Raw genomic sequence first — 19,637 nt, 5'->3', positions numbered from 1 at the left:
AATGGTTGTTATCAGAGCGAGAATCTTGCCTCGAATTTCACCGAATATATTACATATACCTTATTGCAAGCCAATCTAATTCAGGAATGCCCAAAGGAAACCTTTCCAGATGTCAAAGCTTTAAAACAATCTTGGCAGGAAACATCTAAAAAGAAGGTTCAAGACATTCAGAGTTTATCACAAGCAAACCTTGAAAGTTATTGGCATTTTCTAGTGAAGCCTCATAGTCAGTGGCTCGTGCTAAGGTGTCTCTCGAATGCAATAGTACAGTTTATTCCAGTGCTTAATGATGTAATGTTTACGGGACAAATGCGCATGCAACCGGTACATCCCCCCCAGTTGAAGCCGCTCACGGACATATATAATCTTAGAGAGCATATGAAGAATCAATCTAGAGCACAGTCATGAGTTCTTGTTACAACATATCACTAATTTAGTTGTCCTTTACCTTAGCTTAGTTTGTTGAAACTTTTTTTAAGACTTTTATTTTATGTTTACTATTTTTGTAATATTAATAGGTTATTTAAACCCCTTTCATGCATTTAGAAAGGGGTCCAAAATTTTGAGAAGACAACTTTGAACTTGCACTATTGCTTGATCCAAAGTTATCTAATTGAGAAGTTGAGCCCAAAAGCTATCTTTATCATAAGCAGGGCGTTAATGCATCGGGTACTATTATCTTTATGTTATCATTATGTATTACTGAATTAGATAGTGAATCTCTTATGTGTTATTTCGTTATATAAATGCCTTGAAAACAATCACTCATTATCACTATTGATGTGCAAAACCGAATGATTTGTAATTATGTATGAGATAACGAGATCTTTTATGTAATTGAGGTTAAACTAACTAAATTAATTAACTATTTAATTAATTTAGTTTATCATATATGATTTCTTTTCATCAAAGTATTGAATGATCTATATTGTTATATACTTTGTGAAATCTTTCTTTGAATCGCATACAAAAATATAATATCCCGGGAAATAAGTAGAATACGTTTATTTAGTAATTTTATCATTAGCTATAAAATCATTGCATCAGTTCTTGTTTTGTTACTATATTAAATCTCTTTAAAATGGGAAACTAGTCCCTTTATACCCAGTCAGACCCACCAATTTCAACGGAAACGAAGTTGCTTTAAGCTCTCGACTGGGTGGTGTTCCCCGATATTGAGGCAACCAAGTTCCAGCCTTCAACACAACCATTGCCTCCTTATTAAACAAGGGTTGTGATTGATTCCCGACACTAGAAATGGGTTGATATTTTCCAAATTCTTTCTTCGGTTGGTTCTTTGTTTCTTCCTGGTCTCCTGATCCCCCTTCTTATTTGTCCTTTGCATTTGAACCCCCATCTTCTCCAAATATCCCAAGCTTATTACTCAGGGCCACCATGAGGAGACTTACATTACGATTAACATTGACAACTTGTTTTTCTAGCCACAAAAACCTCTGCTTTATAGGATCACGAGGGCTATTCATAGATTTGTCACCCATGATTAGGGTTTTACGACTTTTGGCCCAATCAATATAGATCCCCTACAAATCTCCTAGTATACCCAAAGAAACATGCTTTGATACAAATATGATTCATAAATTGTCGTGGATATTCCACTACACATATCCTAACAACATATCTAATAAAATTATATTTAAAATCTGAAATTCTACACTATTATAGTTCTATATATCTTTAGATTTATAGATTTGTATATTACTATTAATAGCATATGCATGCAAATTAAAATTATGCAAAAATAGAGAACGAAAAAATAAAAATATCACAAACACATTTGACACACAATAAACCCTTTCAGGAGAAAAACCCAACTCGAAGGTGAGGTCGCTCCACTCTCTTTCTTTGAAAGGAAATATGGTTGCGAGTACAAAGAAGTATGGCATGTGGTTTGCTACAGTGCACAAATCCTCTTTTTGTGCTCTGTTGGTGCACAAATTGTCCTGGTAACTGAGGACAACCTATGACCATATCACTGAGGACCAATAAGTCCTCCCGCTCTAGGTGTCACTGCTCACCTCCAGCACACCATAGGGGGTAACCCTGAAATCTAAACTATTTGATTTTAAATTAGAAAATAGAATTAGGACAAATAGAGATAATTGATCATTGTAATAAATAGTGGAATCAACAGAAGGGAGGAAAAAAATTAATGGGTCTCAATTCTGATATCCTAATTCAAGCGATCTGAAAGAGTAATGATAAATTTGGACAAGGATAATAATGATCATTAAGAAAACGAAAGAAAGAAAGGGTAAAAATAAGAAAATATTAATGTGAAAACTGTTCGCCAAGCTTAAAACATAACATGTGCATCAGGTGCAAGCATATTTATTTTTTTGCTCTAATCTATATATGAAAACAATTAATAATAAAAATCGTGAATGGAATCCCTGATAGGAAAGAAAAATGTCATGATCTGGAGAACGGAGAAAACATACCAATAAAACACATAACATAATCAAGAACGGAACAGACAAATCTGCAATCACAATTAAGAAATAAATTATAGTAAAACGAAAGTTTGACATTTAGTTATCAATAATTCATTACTGGTCATTCAGTATTTATGTTGGTAGTATAGATATCGAAACATGAAAACCAAACAATCTAATTCCTAAATGAGGGCAGGCCTCGGATTTAGTTCTTTGTGATTACAAATCAAAATAACAAGAAGAACAGATAGAACTTAAAATCCCCAGAATAGACTTTCATAATTGAAAATAAAAACTATGTAGCATGTACAGTCAGCTTTTGTATTTAATAAGTTTATCGCTTCTGTCAACCACCACCCCCTCTCGAATGAGAAAACAAGGGTTTTATACCAATGTTTCAATATTTTTTCTAATAATTGTCCAATGACTTCTTAAAAACAAATATGTATTTCTAAAATGATTATTTGAAAATAGTTTTTCGTCTCTCGTAAATGGTTTAAGACTTCAATTTTTCCCTTTAACAGAGGACTTAGGAATCCACGCTCATTAGTCTTCCATGGAGGAAGTTTATCCAAATTATAATCCTTCCTTAGTGAATAACTTGCATAACATAAAACATGAGTTATGAATTAATAACAGCAAATAAATAAACACATGAACAAAACCTGTAACTTTTCCTCAAGTGTTACATTTACTCATAAAATTGTTAAGGAAAAACATTATTCACATACCTCTTGAAAAATTCTCGTCGTAAAAATCCTCCTCATATTTAAGTTACCCAAAATTATCATATGGGTAAATTTCCAGATAAATTAACAAGTTTTAAATAAACCCTAAATATTGAAAACCCATTCACCTAATATGCGTGCACTCAAATTGTTTTTCGATTGAACAATTAATTTCTCATGAATGTAATGGTGGCTTTCACAGTAAACCATCGTAAACTCTTTAAAATTTTCAACAAAATCATAGAACATTCTCTCCTCCACCATAAAACACAGTAAATACCTTCAAACTATAAGAACATATCAAGTTCTTGAGGGTATTGGTTACAGGATAAAATGCATAGGTGAAGGTAGGTTAAATGAAAAACCCTAAATGTTTTACGTGGCTCTATAAACCTTTTACAAAGTTAAATTGAATTTAGAATTACATTTATAAAGGCGTCGAACATGTAATGGTCTAGAGATGAGAACCATCTTTAATCAATGGTTGATAACTCCCATTGCGTGGAGAGTTGGAGGGAGGTCAATGAGCTATTTAAGATGTGATATAATCTTATGATGAGCCTTGTTTAATCGGAGGATGGTCACTCCTTATCGGGTGGTAAGGTGGTGGTGAGTTAACCTCCCTTCTCCGCCTCGATGACCTTAGTACGAATGAGTGGGGCCTCATATTTAATACGATAATGTTTATATTTAATATGAGTTTTATGCAAAACTTAATATAAAGTTTTCGAAGCCTTTTTTCATTTTAATAATCATTTCAATATTAAAGCCTCCAATAAATACATTTATGTGATACTACATTGCACATCCGATAAAAAATCATAAGGTAAATTTAGTTCTTGTTTTACAATGCCTAACTGTAATGAGAGAAGGATTTTTATTTTTATTATTTTCTTTTTAATATTTATGTTTTAAAACAATAAGATCTACCCGAATGGTCTGATATAATATTTCAGTTTAGGACAACATAGTTAAATTTCAAAGGTTTTTGTTTTGCACCTAGGGCTTAGATATCTGGAAGTAAAGGTAAAAGTTAAAATGGTGAGTAATTCATGATGAGATCAATGGTGATATTATGTGAGGTAAAAATAGAGATTTAACATTCATGAAAGTCTATTTTCAATATTCATTACATACGTTCTTTAGGAAATTCAACCCTCCCAAATATATAGGAATTAAAGGATTTGCATAATAAATAATTTGTTTGTATATCTAATTCCCCATTTTGTGGACAATGTTTCCTTATTTTTAAAGTTCTTAGTTATAGTAATAATAATTTAATTATGTTTTAGCCACATATACTAGTTAATGTTATTTAATATTTTTATTATTTTTATTTTGAATTTTTATGTCATATATAGAACGAAAATAAAAATTAAGTGTTTCATATGCATATTTATAATATGGCATTTCTTTAATGTCACTTAGCTACAAGTCCTACTTATTTTTATTTTTTAATCCCTTTTACTGATTTCCCTTTTGTATTTTAGGGAGAGATTTGAATCATAGGAGCACGATAAGGAGTCAAATGGAAATGAAACATAAAGCAACACCCTCAGAGGAGACCTAGTTCTAAGGAGGGTCATTTTGGTGACAACAGTCAACTCCAACTGGGGATGATGCTCCCTTGCGGAGGATCAAGAACGCAGACCAGAAGCCTTAGTATTGGCATGGAGTCGAAAAGGGAAACTAAAGAAACAAAAATAATGAAAGTAAAATCTTTTGCATCTTAAAGGCTCAGTCGATTGATAGCAAGAACAAAACAAGAATAAATGTGAGGTTCTAGCACGTATAGATTAACAAGTTCAATTATTATTTACATACTTAAAAGGCATATGTTTGTATATTAAGTCTATCGGGGTAGTTATAATAATGATTAAGGCAAAAGATCATAAAAATGATAAATGTATGACTTCATAAGAACATCCAAGACCATAAAAAAAATCACACCTACTTATAGTTGATGATTAAGAAATTACATAAACCATAGATCTAATAAGAGTGACTTCCATTTTTTGAATTTATTGAGACTAAGGAGGCTAGCCGTAAGGGATTTTGGTTCCCTTTTTGCTCCATAACATGAGTTTCCAAAATTGGATGTCGCTCCACTGCTAGCAAGTGTCCATAGCCTCGACAAAGTCATCCACTAACATAAGATGAAGAACTCCCTGGATTCTTGTTTTCTCTTCGCGTTAGAGGTTCTTCATTCAATTTATTAAGTAAATATAGAATTCACGGGATGGGAGGATTACGCATTGGACTTAGTCCAATACCACTGACCTTGCTCAACTGCCAAAGAGCGTTCATAGCCCTCGTGGAGATGTCAACATACCCCATCAAAGTCACCTCAATAGAAGGAGTGGGAGAATTGCACACCAGATTTTAATTTAATGCCACTGGCCTTGCTATGCTATCATCGAGCGTCTATAGCCCTGACGAAGATACCAGCATGCCCCACCCAAGAAACCATTAGTTCCTATCCCTAGGGTAGTATGTTGATTAGGAAGGTCTCATGTATGGTTGTGACGTGACTAACTAGTCCTACCAAAGATTCAATTATATATATGAAAGCTCGATCTTATGGTTATAGGTCTAGCCCTTATGACTTAATGTGATCCCTTAGTATTTATGTGTAAGTAGTATGGAAGAGGAATGTGGTGAGGAATATTCAATATGAAGATGACATTACTAAAATATTAAGATATGAGCCCTTTAAAGATGTTACCCCTTAAACATGATTTACAAAACGAATCTTTAAATATGTGTTTAAAAATCTTGTTAATATAGTTCATACTAAGCATTCATATATGTGTATTTCATTCTACTATGATCGCAAAAGACTCTTCAAGATGCAAAAAATATTCATCTTTATACATGTAAACCCAGAAAGCATAAAAGGTTGATTTATATACATAATTTATATACGATTTGTTTTAATGACAATATTTATTAAAAAGGTCGAAAATCTAATGTAACTAGACAAAGATATTGTCAATGGCGAACTTCTTGACTTTAGGCCTCAATTTGATCAATAATAATAACATACTCAACTGTTGAAAGGAGAATTTTTTTTACCAGGACATCAAGAAATATATTCGCATTCGATTGGAAACAAGAAGAAACCTCTTCAAAGTAAGCGCTCATCCACGTTTCAATGAAGTCCTGCAAGCCTGTATGAACATTTAATGAAGAAAATACTGAAATATTAGCAACCTGTCTATGAGAAATATTTTCATGCATCGCTATTTCATGGTTATCCTGTATTGCCACAAAGTTAATCATGTCAAAGTTTAAAAATAAACAAATCAAAATAAAATTCAATACATTAATAACCATAAGATCTATAGTATAATCTTCCCGTTGTACCATATGATCATCATGAATAGGTTCGTCATCATGTAGTGATGTTAAATTAGTTAAATCATTATGTTCAACATATTCATTTGTATTAACGGAATTGAAATAACAACATGATTGTAAATTTATTGTTGTAGGTTGATTGTTATTCAATTCAAGATTGTGAGAGGAAATTGATAACTCATCTTCATATGTGTCATATATGGGTGGTTTTGAAAAATCGACATGACTCTCACAAACGGAAGAATCACAATTACTAAAGATATCACTACATGTCATTTCATTAGATAAAACAATATCTTCTACTATTGATGATTCATCTACATAATCATAAATGTGTGATGGTGATACGATTATAGGTATAATTTATTCTTTAACATCATTTGCTTCACAAACTTTATAAACATTACCCTTAGAAGAATCAAAAGAAAATAAATTAGATTTATCATTGATGGTTAAACTATTAGATTCTTCAAGGCTCTCCTGACATTCAACTTTAGATGTTACACTTAGCCCACCTAAACATTCATTTGATAAAACAAAAGAGGGTAAGTATTTTTTGTTAGAATCACCATCTTTCCAACTAATTATTTCATCATTAATACAAGATTCATCTTTTTGAAATGCTGAATGAGAATCCTCACAATGTTCATCTAGTAAACAACAAAAAATTCCAACAAGTTTAGTAGAGGGATACACAGTTGCATAATGTTCATAGAAATCTGTATGTAAATCCTTTAAAGACAAAATACATGTGGGAGGAAGTTTTTGATACCATTATTGGGCTCTACCTTCCAACGACATCATGAATAATTTCATCCATACGTCCTCATGTTTGACCCCCATCCTAGGAAGGGGATCATGAAATAGGAGTAGATGTTCAATTGGATCATCGCCTTCATCTTCACAAAAACGGGGTAGGTATGGATCCCATATGTCTATATCTGGTAACTCATTTGGAAACCCTAAAATCTGAGAAAAATCCAAAGGGGAAAACGTGATGCAATCCAAGAAATAGCCATTAGTAATTACAAATTATGTGTTAGGATATTCCGACACATAGGATATAGTTAAGTTCAACTTGGTCTAGTATAGAGTTAGGTTAGAGTTAGGTAAAGTGTGTTTCTTTACCGTTGTACATTTTGTAACTTACAATCCGACGGTCACGATATGTAGTGGTCCGACGGTTCACTCTCACCTCGGTATTACCGACACTTGATCCGTGGCTTGACACCCGATTGGTCCATGAGTTCTATTTAAAGCGCATGGAGGGTCATTGTTTGGGTAATCCGTGCATGAGAGAAGCTTAAGTAAATTTTTATTCTTTGATTAATAAATTGCCTGTAGTACCCACGTTGGGACAGGTCGTGGACTGTTTCCCTCCTTGCACTTTGAGGGTTTTAACCACGTCAAAAATACTGGTGTATTGATTTGAGATCTGGTTGTGAGCGGTGTCCTTTTGGTATTCTTTCTGAGGAACTTACCCTGTAAATTCCTACATGGTATCAGAGCTATTTGAGGGCCGCGTCCGTTGGTGATCCAAATCTGAAGCCGGTAGAACTGCATGCGGCTGTCGTTTCCTAGATCTGCTGTTTCTGACTGCTTTCGGGCCGAGAGGACTGCTCTGTTGCGTTCGGAGCATCTGTTCCAGTGAGGAACCTCTTTCGTTTCACGCGAAAAGGTTTCCGGTAGCCCTAGCTGCGTCATTTTTCAGATCGGGAGGTATACAGTGTTTTTTGCAGTTTACTGTTATTTTCTCTCTACTTATTTCGGTCTCAGTTTATTTAGCCTTTTTTTAACCGGATCTATACCTTTCATTTCTGCGTATGCTCTTTGCCCTGCGACACTGTGCGATCTGGGCAAATCAGAAACAGAAAGGAAGGATTTTTCTCATGTGTATGCTCTTTTCCCTGCACCTTAGTGTGATCTCGGAAAATCAGAAACATTGAGAAAAATATTTAGTTTTTCGGCTAAAGCTAAGTTTGAGATTTTTTTAAATTTCTAGTTTTTTGGCTAAAGCTAACTTCGAGCCGCAAGGTTCGTTTTTCTTTGCATATTCGTGTTGGGTTTTGTGTTTTGTGTTTTGTAAGGAAAAAGACCTTTCTCAAGGCAAGCACGCAAACCAAGGCCCCCCCCCCCCCTCTCTCTCTCTCTCTCTCTCTCTCTCTCTCAAATTTTTTGTATAGATCAATTGGTTCAAAGCTATTTTAAGAGAGTAGAGGTCTTGGGTTCAAGTCTCCATTTTGTGGGGGCGGATTTTTTTCATTCCCGCACATTCGCGCACTTTGCCGGCAACGTCAACATTTTTTTTTCAAAAAGCCCTAACTTCTTCATCCGGAAGCCTTTTTCAGAGCCGTTTTTTTTAAAACCGCCTATTTTTTCGAGATCTATCCATTGGAACACTTACTTTCAGCATCTTCAGCTTCAGTTTTTTTTTTAAATGGAAAGTCCATGCCAAGTCATTCTTGACAGCACTAACTACTTCCAATGGGTATCCTACATGGAAGATTTACTTAGAAGTAAAGGTCTCTTCAGAATAGCCACAGACCAAGAGAAGAAACCAAAAGATGAAGTCAAGGCGGCAAAATGGGAAAATAGACAAGATCAAGCACGTGGTTTGATAGGGATGTCTATTTCTCCTGATCTTAGATTCCACATTGCAGAACTTGAGACTCCTCATGAAGCATTAGAAAAACTTGCTAAAGTCTTTGGCATTAAAAATGAAATTAGAGCCCATCAACTTGAAAATGAGCTGCTTACTTTGGATCCTAATAATTTTTCTTGCATTGAAGATTTCTTGTCCAAATTTAAGACCCTTAGATATCTCTTGGAAGGTGTTAAAGTTAAGAAAGAAGATGGTAACCTTATTTATTCCATCCTTACTAAGTTGGGACCAGCCTACTCTGTATTTGTTTCCACTTTCCATTCTACAAGGGAAGCTTTCATTTGTCAAGGACAAGACTACAAGGCCCCTTCCTTTGACTCCTTTTGTGATTCCTTAATAAGAGAACAAGAAAAACTCTTACACCTTGGTCTTCTTAATCTTGGAAACTCTTCCACGAAAGCGTTAGCCGCCCAGCAGCAACCAAATTCAAAGAATCCTAAGAAGTCATATCCTCAAAAGAATGGTCCTAAACCATCTCAGCCTCAAAATGAAAGATCATTTCAGCAAAATGATAAGACCAATAAAAACAAATGGAAGAAGACTGATAGACATTGTAACTTTTGTAATCGAGATGGCCACTTAGAATCTAAATGCTTTAAGAAGATGGAAGCCTTGGAAGCCACAATGAAGAAACATAACATCCATGTGGAGCCTACTTCAACTTCAACTTCCGAAATGGCACTTTCTGCATGTCATTGTCAATCATCTCAGTCTGGTTATGCATTAAATGTATCTTCTTCTTCTTCTCATTCTCATGAGTGGCTCATTGATTCTGGAGCCTCTTGTCACATGGCCAAAAACCAAGCCATGTTTTCTTCTTTAAATGATTGTAACACCAAAAATATATATATTGGTGATGATAGATCTCTTAATGTTGTAGGGACTGGAACTGTTCATCTAGACAATGGTCAGTTTAATGATGTATTATGTGTTCCAACCTTATCCTGCAACCTTCTATCTGTCTATCAGATAACTCATTCAGGTGAAGGTAAAATTGTTGAATTTTCACCTCATGATGTTGTAATCAAGGATCTAAAAGATCCTAAACAGATTCTAGCTACTGGTCTTGCTGATGATTCCAAAAGGTTGTATAAGTTTCACAACTTTGGGTCATCAAATCTTCCCTCAGTATTTGTTTCTCATAATGATGAAGTGAGCAAACTTTGGCATGAGCGATTTGGTCACTTAAACTATCGCTCCCTTCAGCATCTATGTAAAGAAAATATGGTGACAGGTCTTCCTATGGTATCTCGCAGAGATGGTGTTTGTTCCGGATGTGTACTCGGAAAACATCATCGGGACAGTTTTGACAAACGTGCCTCTTGGCACGCCTCAGCCCCTTTACAGCTTGTGCACAGTGATTTATGTGGTCCTCTTCCTGTTGCTTCATTCTCTGGCTGCAAGTACTTCTTAACTTTCATTGATGATTTCTCCAGACGCACTTGGGTATACTTCTTAAAACTCAAGAGCGAAGTATTTAACACTTTTTTGGCCTTCAAAGCCTTTGTTGAAAAACAATCTGGACATCAAATTCTTAAGCTAAGAACTGATAATGGTGGAGAATATGTTAAAAACACATTCATCAACTTTTGCACCGAAAATGGAATTCAAATGCAACATACTGTTCCATACACTCCACAACAAAATGGTGTAGCTGAAAGGAAAAATCGCACCTTAAAGGAAATGGCTAATTGTATGCTGCAATCTAAAGGACTCAGTCTTAGTTTTTGGGCCGAAGCAATTAATTGTGCAAATTATATAATCAATCGCACTCCTACTAAGGTTCTAGAGAATATCACTCCAGAAGAAGCTTGGAGTTACATTAAACCAGATGTAAGTCACTTTCGTGTGTTTGGAAGTGAAGCATGGGCCCATATTGTTGGAAATAATACTGAGAGGGGGGGTGAATCAGTATTATCAGATCAATAAAACTTTTTCAATGCTCAGAAACATATACGCTACTTCAGTTAAGTGAACCAGCGTGTACACGCTACTGTGTCTAAAGAAACCAGCGTATAACCATAAATCTTATAATTCAGTTAGTTTATCTTCAGTTAAATGCATCAGGACATTATTCATCATATTAAGAGTAAACAGATGCAGTATAGCAGAACAGATCATCACATAAAAGCCACACACATGAACACCATGATATAAGGTGGAAACCCAATGTGGGTGAAAACCACCTGCTGCAAGTCGTCTCTATCTTTCTTTAATAAGAACTTCAGTTTACAATATTTTGTACTGGTGCAGCCTTATACCAGTACGCAGGCTACAACCTGCAGAAGGCTTCAACCTTCTCTCGTTCTCCAAACTTCCTTGGAAAGGAGCTCCAACCCCCTTTGCTCTTGTACTAGCTAAGATACTAGTACGTAGGTGCTGGCCTACAATCTTCTTTCCTTCAGGTACCACTTTTCATCAATTTTCAGACTGGATACTCCTGAAGCACAACATTACAATCTCAAGACCATGATTCATTCACAAATCATAAAACAACCAATACTAGCATCATCAATCTTTGAATCACTGAACCACCGAAACCCTGTCAAACCCAGTCACCAGAACACAGAGCAGACTACAGAACTCTGCAATAACAGTCAGATCCAGCTGCAACCCAAAAATCAAGCTCCAAAAGATATACGCTACTATAATGAAGGCAACCCGCGTATACACGCGGTTTTACCGAAGACAACCTGCGTACAGATCTAAAAATAATTTTTCATAACTTGCAGCTGTACCAGATTTCAGTTATACCCAGAACATAACATTGCGTCAGTATGCAGATCTAGAAATACGCATAATCAACCATATAAAGATAGTTCATTTCAAACCATTTGATCCCGATCTCTCCTTAGATCTAGTTCTCCATCAACCGGTGAGATCTCTCCTTAGCTCAGATCAGGCAATACCTCATCAACCAATAACCTGCATACTGGATCTAATACTTCATTAGATATTCAAGACTTTTTCAGAGATACCCTTGCCTAATGATTTCCTTCTCCTTATATAGCCTTAGGCCTTGTTCAATACCAAGAGCCAAAACCATAGAAATCCAATACCATCATCTTCAAAACTAGGGATCAACACGTCCGTCGAGACACCAAGGTCCAAAACCATAGGCACAACTTCCAAGGAATAACCGTCGTGGACCAAAGATAAGTTTTCCACATACACGCGCTTTTACTGAAGCCAACCAGCGTGTACATGCGACTTGGGCTTGATGAACCTGCGTATATGAATTTTCTCTTCTTCTTATAGTCTGATCATCAATTCCTTGCTGCTGACCTTCTGCACTATGTTTTGTCATCAGTGTGGTTTGCCATCAAGGACAACACGTGTCTCATAATGCCAACAATCTCCCCCTTTGGACTTGATGGCAACCCCAAGATCCTTAGAATCATTCTCCCCCTTTGTCATCAAGGACAAAGGGCTGTGCTCCCCCTGAATACATGCTGAGCTCTCTGCTCTGCTGTGCTGAACATGCTCCCCCTGACTGTAGGCAAGATCTGCAAAAGATGTTCTTCAAACGAACCAAGACTTATACACCATAAGGGACCTTCCTATTACCAAAAGACTCAATACATACATCCATACTCCCAACCAAGAGGGGATACATCAGAAACAACCAAATATATTACATTATTCATCCCAGGCATAGTGGGGAAACCAACATAGGCCGTTACATGACCTTGACATCATAAAAGAGATATCACAGAAGAGATACATGACATAGAGACAACAAATCTAGACCAAGACTTATGAAAGTCACAAGCAGCATCTGATACACATCTTTTAGATCAGCAACCAAGATTTCCTTCTGAGCTCCTTCTCCTGAAACCAACAACCGTTGTATACTAGAACCAAAAGCATCTAAATGCCAACAATGCTTTATGAGACTTTAATCTGCTCCCCCTGAACATGTGCCTGCTGCTCCCTCTGAACCTGTACCTGAAGAATTCTGGCATACCCATCTCAGACCTTCTCCGACCGGAGTCTGCCCTTGTTGTTCAGAATTCCATATACGCAACTTCTCCTGCAGAAAACGGCGTATGCACGCGGATATTCTTTCTGCAACACGCATACACCATACACGCGACTTTCCCAGCATAAATCGGCGTATATACACGGATATCCCTTACGTAACTTGCATATACCAAATTTTCTGTAAAACAAACAAGCTTCAACAGCAGTATGAAGCATCAACTACTCCCAGCTTTTGTCTGAGATATTCAAAAGTTTCCCTGGGCAGTGGTTTCGTGAGAATATCAGCAACTTGTTCCTTAGAAGGAACATACTCCAACTTGACCTTCTGCTCAAGCACTTGTTCCCGAAGAAAATGGTACTTGATTGGTATGTGCTTGGTCTTTGAGTGCATGACTGGATTCTTTGAAATGTTGATTGCACTTGTATTATCACATAAGATAGAGACTGGTTAAGTGCAAGTGATTTGAAAATCCTGCAAGGTCTGCATCATCCAAAGAAGTTGTGTGCAACAAGATGTCGCAGCCACATATTCTGCTTCAGCTGTAGATAAGGCAATCGAACTTTGTTTCTTGCTGAACCAAGATACTAATCTGGAGCCCATAAAGGATGCACCACCACTTGTGCTCTTCCTGTCATCCACGCTTCCGGCCCAATCTGCATCTGTATAAGCATGAAGTGTGAGATCTGTATCTCTAGGATACCATAATCCATAATTTTGTGTCCCTTGAAGATATTTGAAGATTCTCTTCACTACCTGAAGATGAGTCTCCTTTGGATTTGCTTGAAATCTCCCAACTATTCCGACTGCATGCATGATGTCTGGTCGGGTACCTGTCAAATAAAGCAAACTCCCAATCATGGATCTATAAGTTGGTTGATGAACTGCTGCAGATTCATCATTTGCACTGAGGCTACATCCTGTAACCATGGGTGTACATACTGGCTTTGAATCTTCCATGCCATACTTCTTCAATATCTGCTTGAGGTACTTGGTTTGAGACAAGAAGATGCCTCCTTCATTTTGTTGGATTTGCAATCCAAGAAAGTATGTCAATTCTCCAAGTAGTGACATTTCGAATTCTTTCTGCATAACCAAGGCAAAGTTTTGACTCATAGTCTCTTCATTGCTGCCAAAGATAATATCATCTACATAAACAACAAGTATTAGCAATTTGTTATTTTCAATTTTTATATAGAGATTGCTATCTGCTGATCCTTTTGAAAAGCCTTGTTGGTGAAGATATTTGTCCAATCGATAGTACCAAGCCCTTGGAGCTTGTTTGAGACCATAGAGAGCCTTTTTTAATTTGCATACAAGGTTTGGATCATTCCCAAGAATGAAACCATCTGGCTGCTCAATATATACTTCTTCTTCTAAGTCTCCATTCAGAAAGGCTGATTTCACGTCCATTTGAAATACCTTGAAGTTTTGAAAGCTTGAGAGAGCAAGGAACATTCGGATGGCCTCAAGTCTTGCTACAGGAGCAAAGGTCTCTTCAAAATCTATCCCTTCTTGCTGCGCATACCCTTTACAAACAAGTCTGGCCTTGTTTCTAATTACTTCTCCATTTTCATTCAATTTATTCTTGAAGACCCATTTTGTCCCTATGACATTCTTGTCTTTTGGTCTCGGAACCAGTTCCCAAGTGTTGTTCTTTTCGATCTGCTCAAGTTCTTCATCCATTGCTTTGACCCAACATTCATCTTTGCATGCCTCTTTCACATTTTGTGGTTCAGTGGAAGAGAGTAATGCCAAATAGCTTGAAGCTTCTGCAATTCTTCTTCTTGTTTGTATTCCTGCTTCTTTCTGCCCCACAATCTGAGATTCTGGATGATTCTTTTGAACATATCTGGATGGAGTCTTCTCTTCTATTCTTGCCTGCTCCTCTGGTTCTTCTTGAGGTTCTTCTTCTTCATCATTCTGCCTTTGAGTGTAGCCTTCATCTTCTTCAATGTCTTCATGATGAACTTGCCTAGGAATATATCCCTTCTCATCAACCACTACATCAATGCTGTCAACAATTCTGCCAAGTCTTTTATTGTAGCACTTGTATGCTTTGCTATATGGAGAATAACCAAGAAGAATGCCTTCATCTGCTCTTGGTTCAAGTTTGCCAAGTTGCTCATCAGTATTCTTAATATAACATTTGCTCCCAAATATTTTGAAGTGCTTCACCGAAGGAGTCTCACCACTCCAGAGCTCATGAGGTGTTTGTGTGCTGTTTACTCGGACATTTGTTTTGTTAAGAATAATAACCGCAGCATGTGCAGCTTCACCCCAGAATGTTGCGGGAGTACCTGATTCATCAAGCATAGCACGAGCCATTTGTTGGATTGTTTTGTTCATTCTTTCCACCACCCCATTTTGCTGAGGAGTTCTAGCTGTAGAGAATTCTCTTCTTATCCCATGTTCTTCACAGAAATCGAAAAATTCGTTTGAGGTAAACTCCCCACCTCTGTCAGATCTGAGGCACTTAATTTTGTGTCCCGATTCATTTTCAACCAAGGCTTTGAAGGATTTGAATTTTTCGAATGCTTCATCTTTGTGCTTCATAAGTCCTAACCAGACAAACCTGGAGAAATCACCAATGAATAATATCAAGTATTCTTCTCCTCGAGGTGTTCTTTTTCTGAATGGACCACATGTATCTGTATGTACTAGCTCAACAGGCATGCTAGCTGATCCTTCCTTCTCTGGAAAGTTAGTTCTGGTTTGCTTTCCAAACTGACAAGATTTGCATATAGTGTTGTCTGGAATTTTGATATCTGGAAGACCACGAACTGCCTGATATTTGCATGCTTTCCTTATTTGTGAAAAGCTTAGATGCCCCAACCTTCGATGCCATAGCCAGTGTTCATCATCCTTGCTCAAATAGCATTGTTGTGGTCCTTCTTCAAATATGTATAGATTATTTGGAGTCCTTCTTCCTTTGATCACTGTTTTACCTGTATCAAGATCACGAACACGACATCCATTTGATCCAAATATTACCTCTGTTCCTTGATCGCACATATGACTGACACTCAGAAGATTATGCTTCAATCCATCAACATACAAAACATTTCTAGCTTTGACCTTCTCTTTCAATGGAGCCACACCTTTTCCTTTTATGGCTGCAGAGATATCGTTTCCAAAAGAAACTTTCTTCCCCTTTTCTAATGCGGTATATGACTCAAGCTTTTCTTTGTCCGCTGTCATATGCTTCGAACATCCACTGTCAATGTACCATAGACTTTCTTGACCTTCTGCATAAAAGGCTATCCCACATCTTTCTGGTTGTGGTTCCTTTATTCTCCATGTTCTGACGTTTGAGTTTTGCTCCTTCTGAATTGTCTTCCGGAACTTGCTCCTGCATTCAGAGTCTTCATGACCAAAGTTATTACAAATAGAGCATTCAACTTCATCTTCAAGAACCGAAAAGTTGTTATAAGTCCTTTTCATGGTTTCAGTCATTCTCCCTTGCTTTTGAGCTTCTCTAGTCATGATTGTCTTGTATGCAACACATTGAGCTGCTTTGTGACCGAAGTTATGGCAAGAAAAGCATTGGCCATTAAAGAAACTTCTGCGATAATCAGATCTATCATCCAACCGATTGTAGCTTCTTTATTCTTGGAGCAAATTGGGAAGATTTTACCTGTGGCTGATTGTAGCTTCTGTTTGTCCTTAAGGCAGTTTGTCCCCAAATTTCTTGATGGTCTTTATTTGTTCTTGAGGTAAACTGTCCCTGATTCACCTGATTACTTTTATTTGGCCTTTGCTCGCTTTTCCTTGCTGCATCAAGATAACTTTTAGAGGTAGAGGCTTGAGATGTTTCTCCATTATATCCAAGACCTGTCTTGATCAGAGGAGATCGCTGCACATTGATAATCTCATCCAAGGTTTCAGATCCTTTAACAAATTTAAGATTAATAGCTTTTGTTTTCTCAATATCTTTTCTAAGACCAACAATTTCACCTTCTAGTTTTTCAAGATATTTTTCCTTTTCATCAATTTGAAATTGTAGAGTATCAATGATCATATTCTTTTCTTCTATACATCTCTTGAGTCTAGTAATTTCATCATAAAGGTTATCCACATCTATAGCATCCATATAATCATCATCTTCAAATGCCATTAACAACTTGTATTCATTACCTCGTTCATCTTCATCACTGTTCGATAGACCATCACTATCTTCATGAGTGTAGTAGCTTTTCTTATTTGCACTCTGTTTCTTGTTCCATCTAGCAGGTTCCTTTCCTTTATCCTTATTAAGACATTTTGCAGCATAATGACCTACTCTTCCACAAGCAAAGCATTTAAAAGGTAACTTACCTCTGAACCTTCCAGAACCCCTTTGAAGATTTCTGACAAAATTTGATTCTTCTTCCTCTTCTTCTGGGACGTGGCTCGCTTCATAATAATCTTCTTTGCCTGATGCTTTGAAAGCAGCTTCTCTTCTGTCTAATGGACCTCCCTTTCTCATTTCATAAGCAGTTAGAATTCCATGTAGCTGAGACATAGTAAGAATTCGTAGATTTTCCTTTTCTTCTATTGCAGATACTTTAGATTCAAACTTGGGGGACAATGATCTTAGAACCTTTTCAACCACTATAGCCTCTTTTATTTCTTCACCCAAATTTTTCATACAATTAACAATCTCATCTACCCGAAGAAAATAGTTAGCCACACTTTCATCATTATACATCTTGAGAGTCTCATACTGAATCCTGAGAGTTTGAAGTTTAGCACGCTTTACCTGTTCATCTCCTTCATAGCTCATGACAATTTTGTCCCATATCTCTTTTGCGGATTTGTAGTGCATTACCTTCATGAATTCTGTTTGGGATATACATCCTAATAGGGTACTGACTGCTTTTGCATTTGTTTCATACTTCTTTTTCTCAGCTGCATCTGTAGGAGTAGCTGAAGGAAAAGCGTAGCCTGTTTCTACGATGTCCCAAACTTCTGTACCAAGAGATTGAAGATAGGCAGTAACTCTTACCTTCCAATAATTGAAGTTTGTCCCATCAAAAACTGGTGGCCTGATTGATGCTTCTCTCTCGTAGTTGCTCATGATGAACGATCTACCTTCAAGCGATCAAGCTTCTCTGAAGGACCTGCTCTGATACCAATTGTTGGAAATAATACTGAGAGGGGGGGTGAATCAGTATTATTAGATCAATAAAACTTTTTCAATGCTCAAAAACATATACGCTACTTCAGTTAAGTGAACCAGCGTGTACACGCTACTGTGTCTAAAGAAACCAGCGTATAACCATAAATCTTATAATTCAGTTAGTTTATCTTCAGTTAAATGCATCAGGACATTATTCATCATATTAAGAGTAAACAGATGCAGTATAGCAGAACAGATCATCACACAAAAGCCACACACATGAACACCATGATATAAGGTGGAAACCCAATGTGGGTGAAAACCACCTGCTGCAAGTCGTCTCTATCTTTCTTTAATAAGAACTTCAGTTTACAATATTTTGTACTGGTGTAGCCTTATACCAGTACGCAGGCTACAACCTACAGAAGGCTTCAACCTTCTCTCGTTCTCCAAACTTCCTTGGAAAGGAGCTCCAACCCCCTTTGCTCTTGTACTAGCTAAGATACTAGTACGTAGGTGCTGGCCTACAATCTTCTTTCCTTCAGGTACCACTTTTCATCAATTTTCAGACTGGATACTCCTGAAGCACAACATTACAATCTCAAGACCATGATTCATTCACAAATCATAAAACAACCAATACTAGCATCATCAATCTTTGAATCACTGAACCACTGAAACCCTGTCAAACCCAGTCACCAGAACACAGAGCAGACTACAGAACTCTGCAATAACAGTCAGATCCAGCTGCAACCCAAAAATCAAGCTCCAAAAGATATACGCTACTATAATGAAGGCAACCCGCGTATACACGCGGTTTTACCGAAGACAACCTGCGTACAGATCTAAAAATAATTTTTCATAACTTGCAGCTGTACCAGATTTCAGTTATACCCAGAACATAACATCGCGTCAGTATGCAGATCTAGAAATACGCATAATCAACCATATAAAGATAGTTCATTTCAAACCATTTGATCCCGATCTCTCCTTAGATCTAGTTCTCCATCAACCGGTGGGATCTCTCCTTAGCTCAGATCAAGCAATACCTCATCAACCAATAACTTGCATACTGGATCTAATACTTCATTAGATATTCAAGACTTTTTCAGAGATACCCTTGCCTAATGATTTCCTTCTCATTATATAGCCTTAGGCCTTGTTCAATACCAAGAGCCAAAACCATAGAAATCCAATACCATCATCTTCAAAACTAGGGATCAACACGTCCGTCGAGACACCAAGGTCCAAAACCATAGGCACAACTTCCAAGGAATAACCGTCGTGGACCAAAGATAAGTTTTCCGCATACACGCGCTTTTACTGAAGCCAACCAGCGTGTACACACGAC

Source organism: Pinus tabuliformis, chromosome 5_2, assembly GCF_031772625.1.
Source record: "Pinus tabuliformis cultivar Carrire ecotype Pingquan chromosome 5_2, CPIR1, whole genome shotgun sequence".
In the NCBI taxonomy this organism is placed as follows: domain Eukaryota; kingdom Viridiplantae; phylum Streptophyta; class Pinopsida; order Pinales; family Pinaceae; genus Pinus; species Pinus tabuliformis.
The sequence above is the reverse complement of the archived record's forward strand: the minus strand, read 5'-3'. Positions refer to the sequence as shown.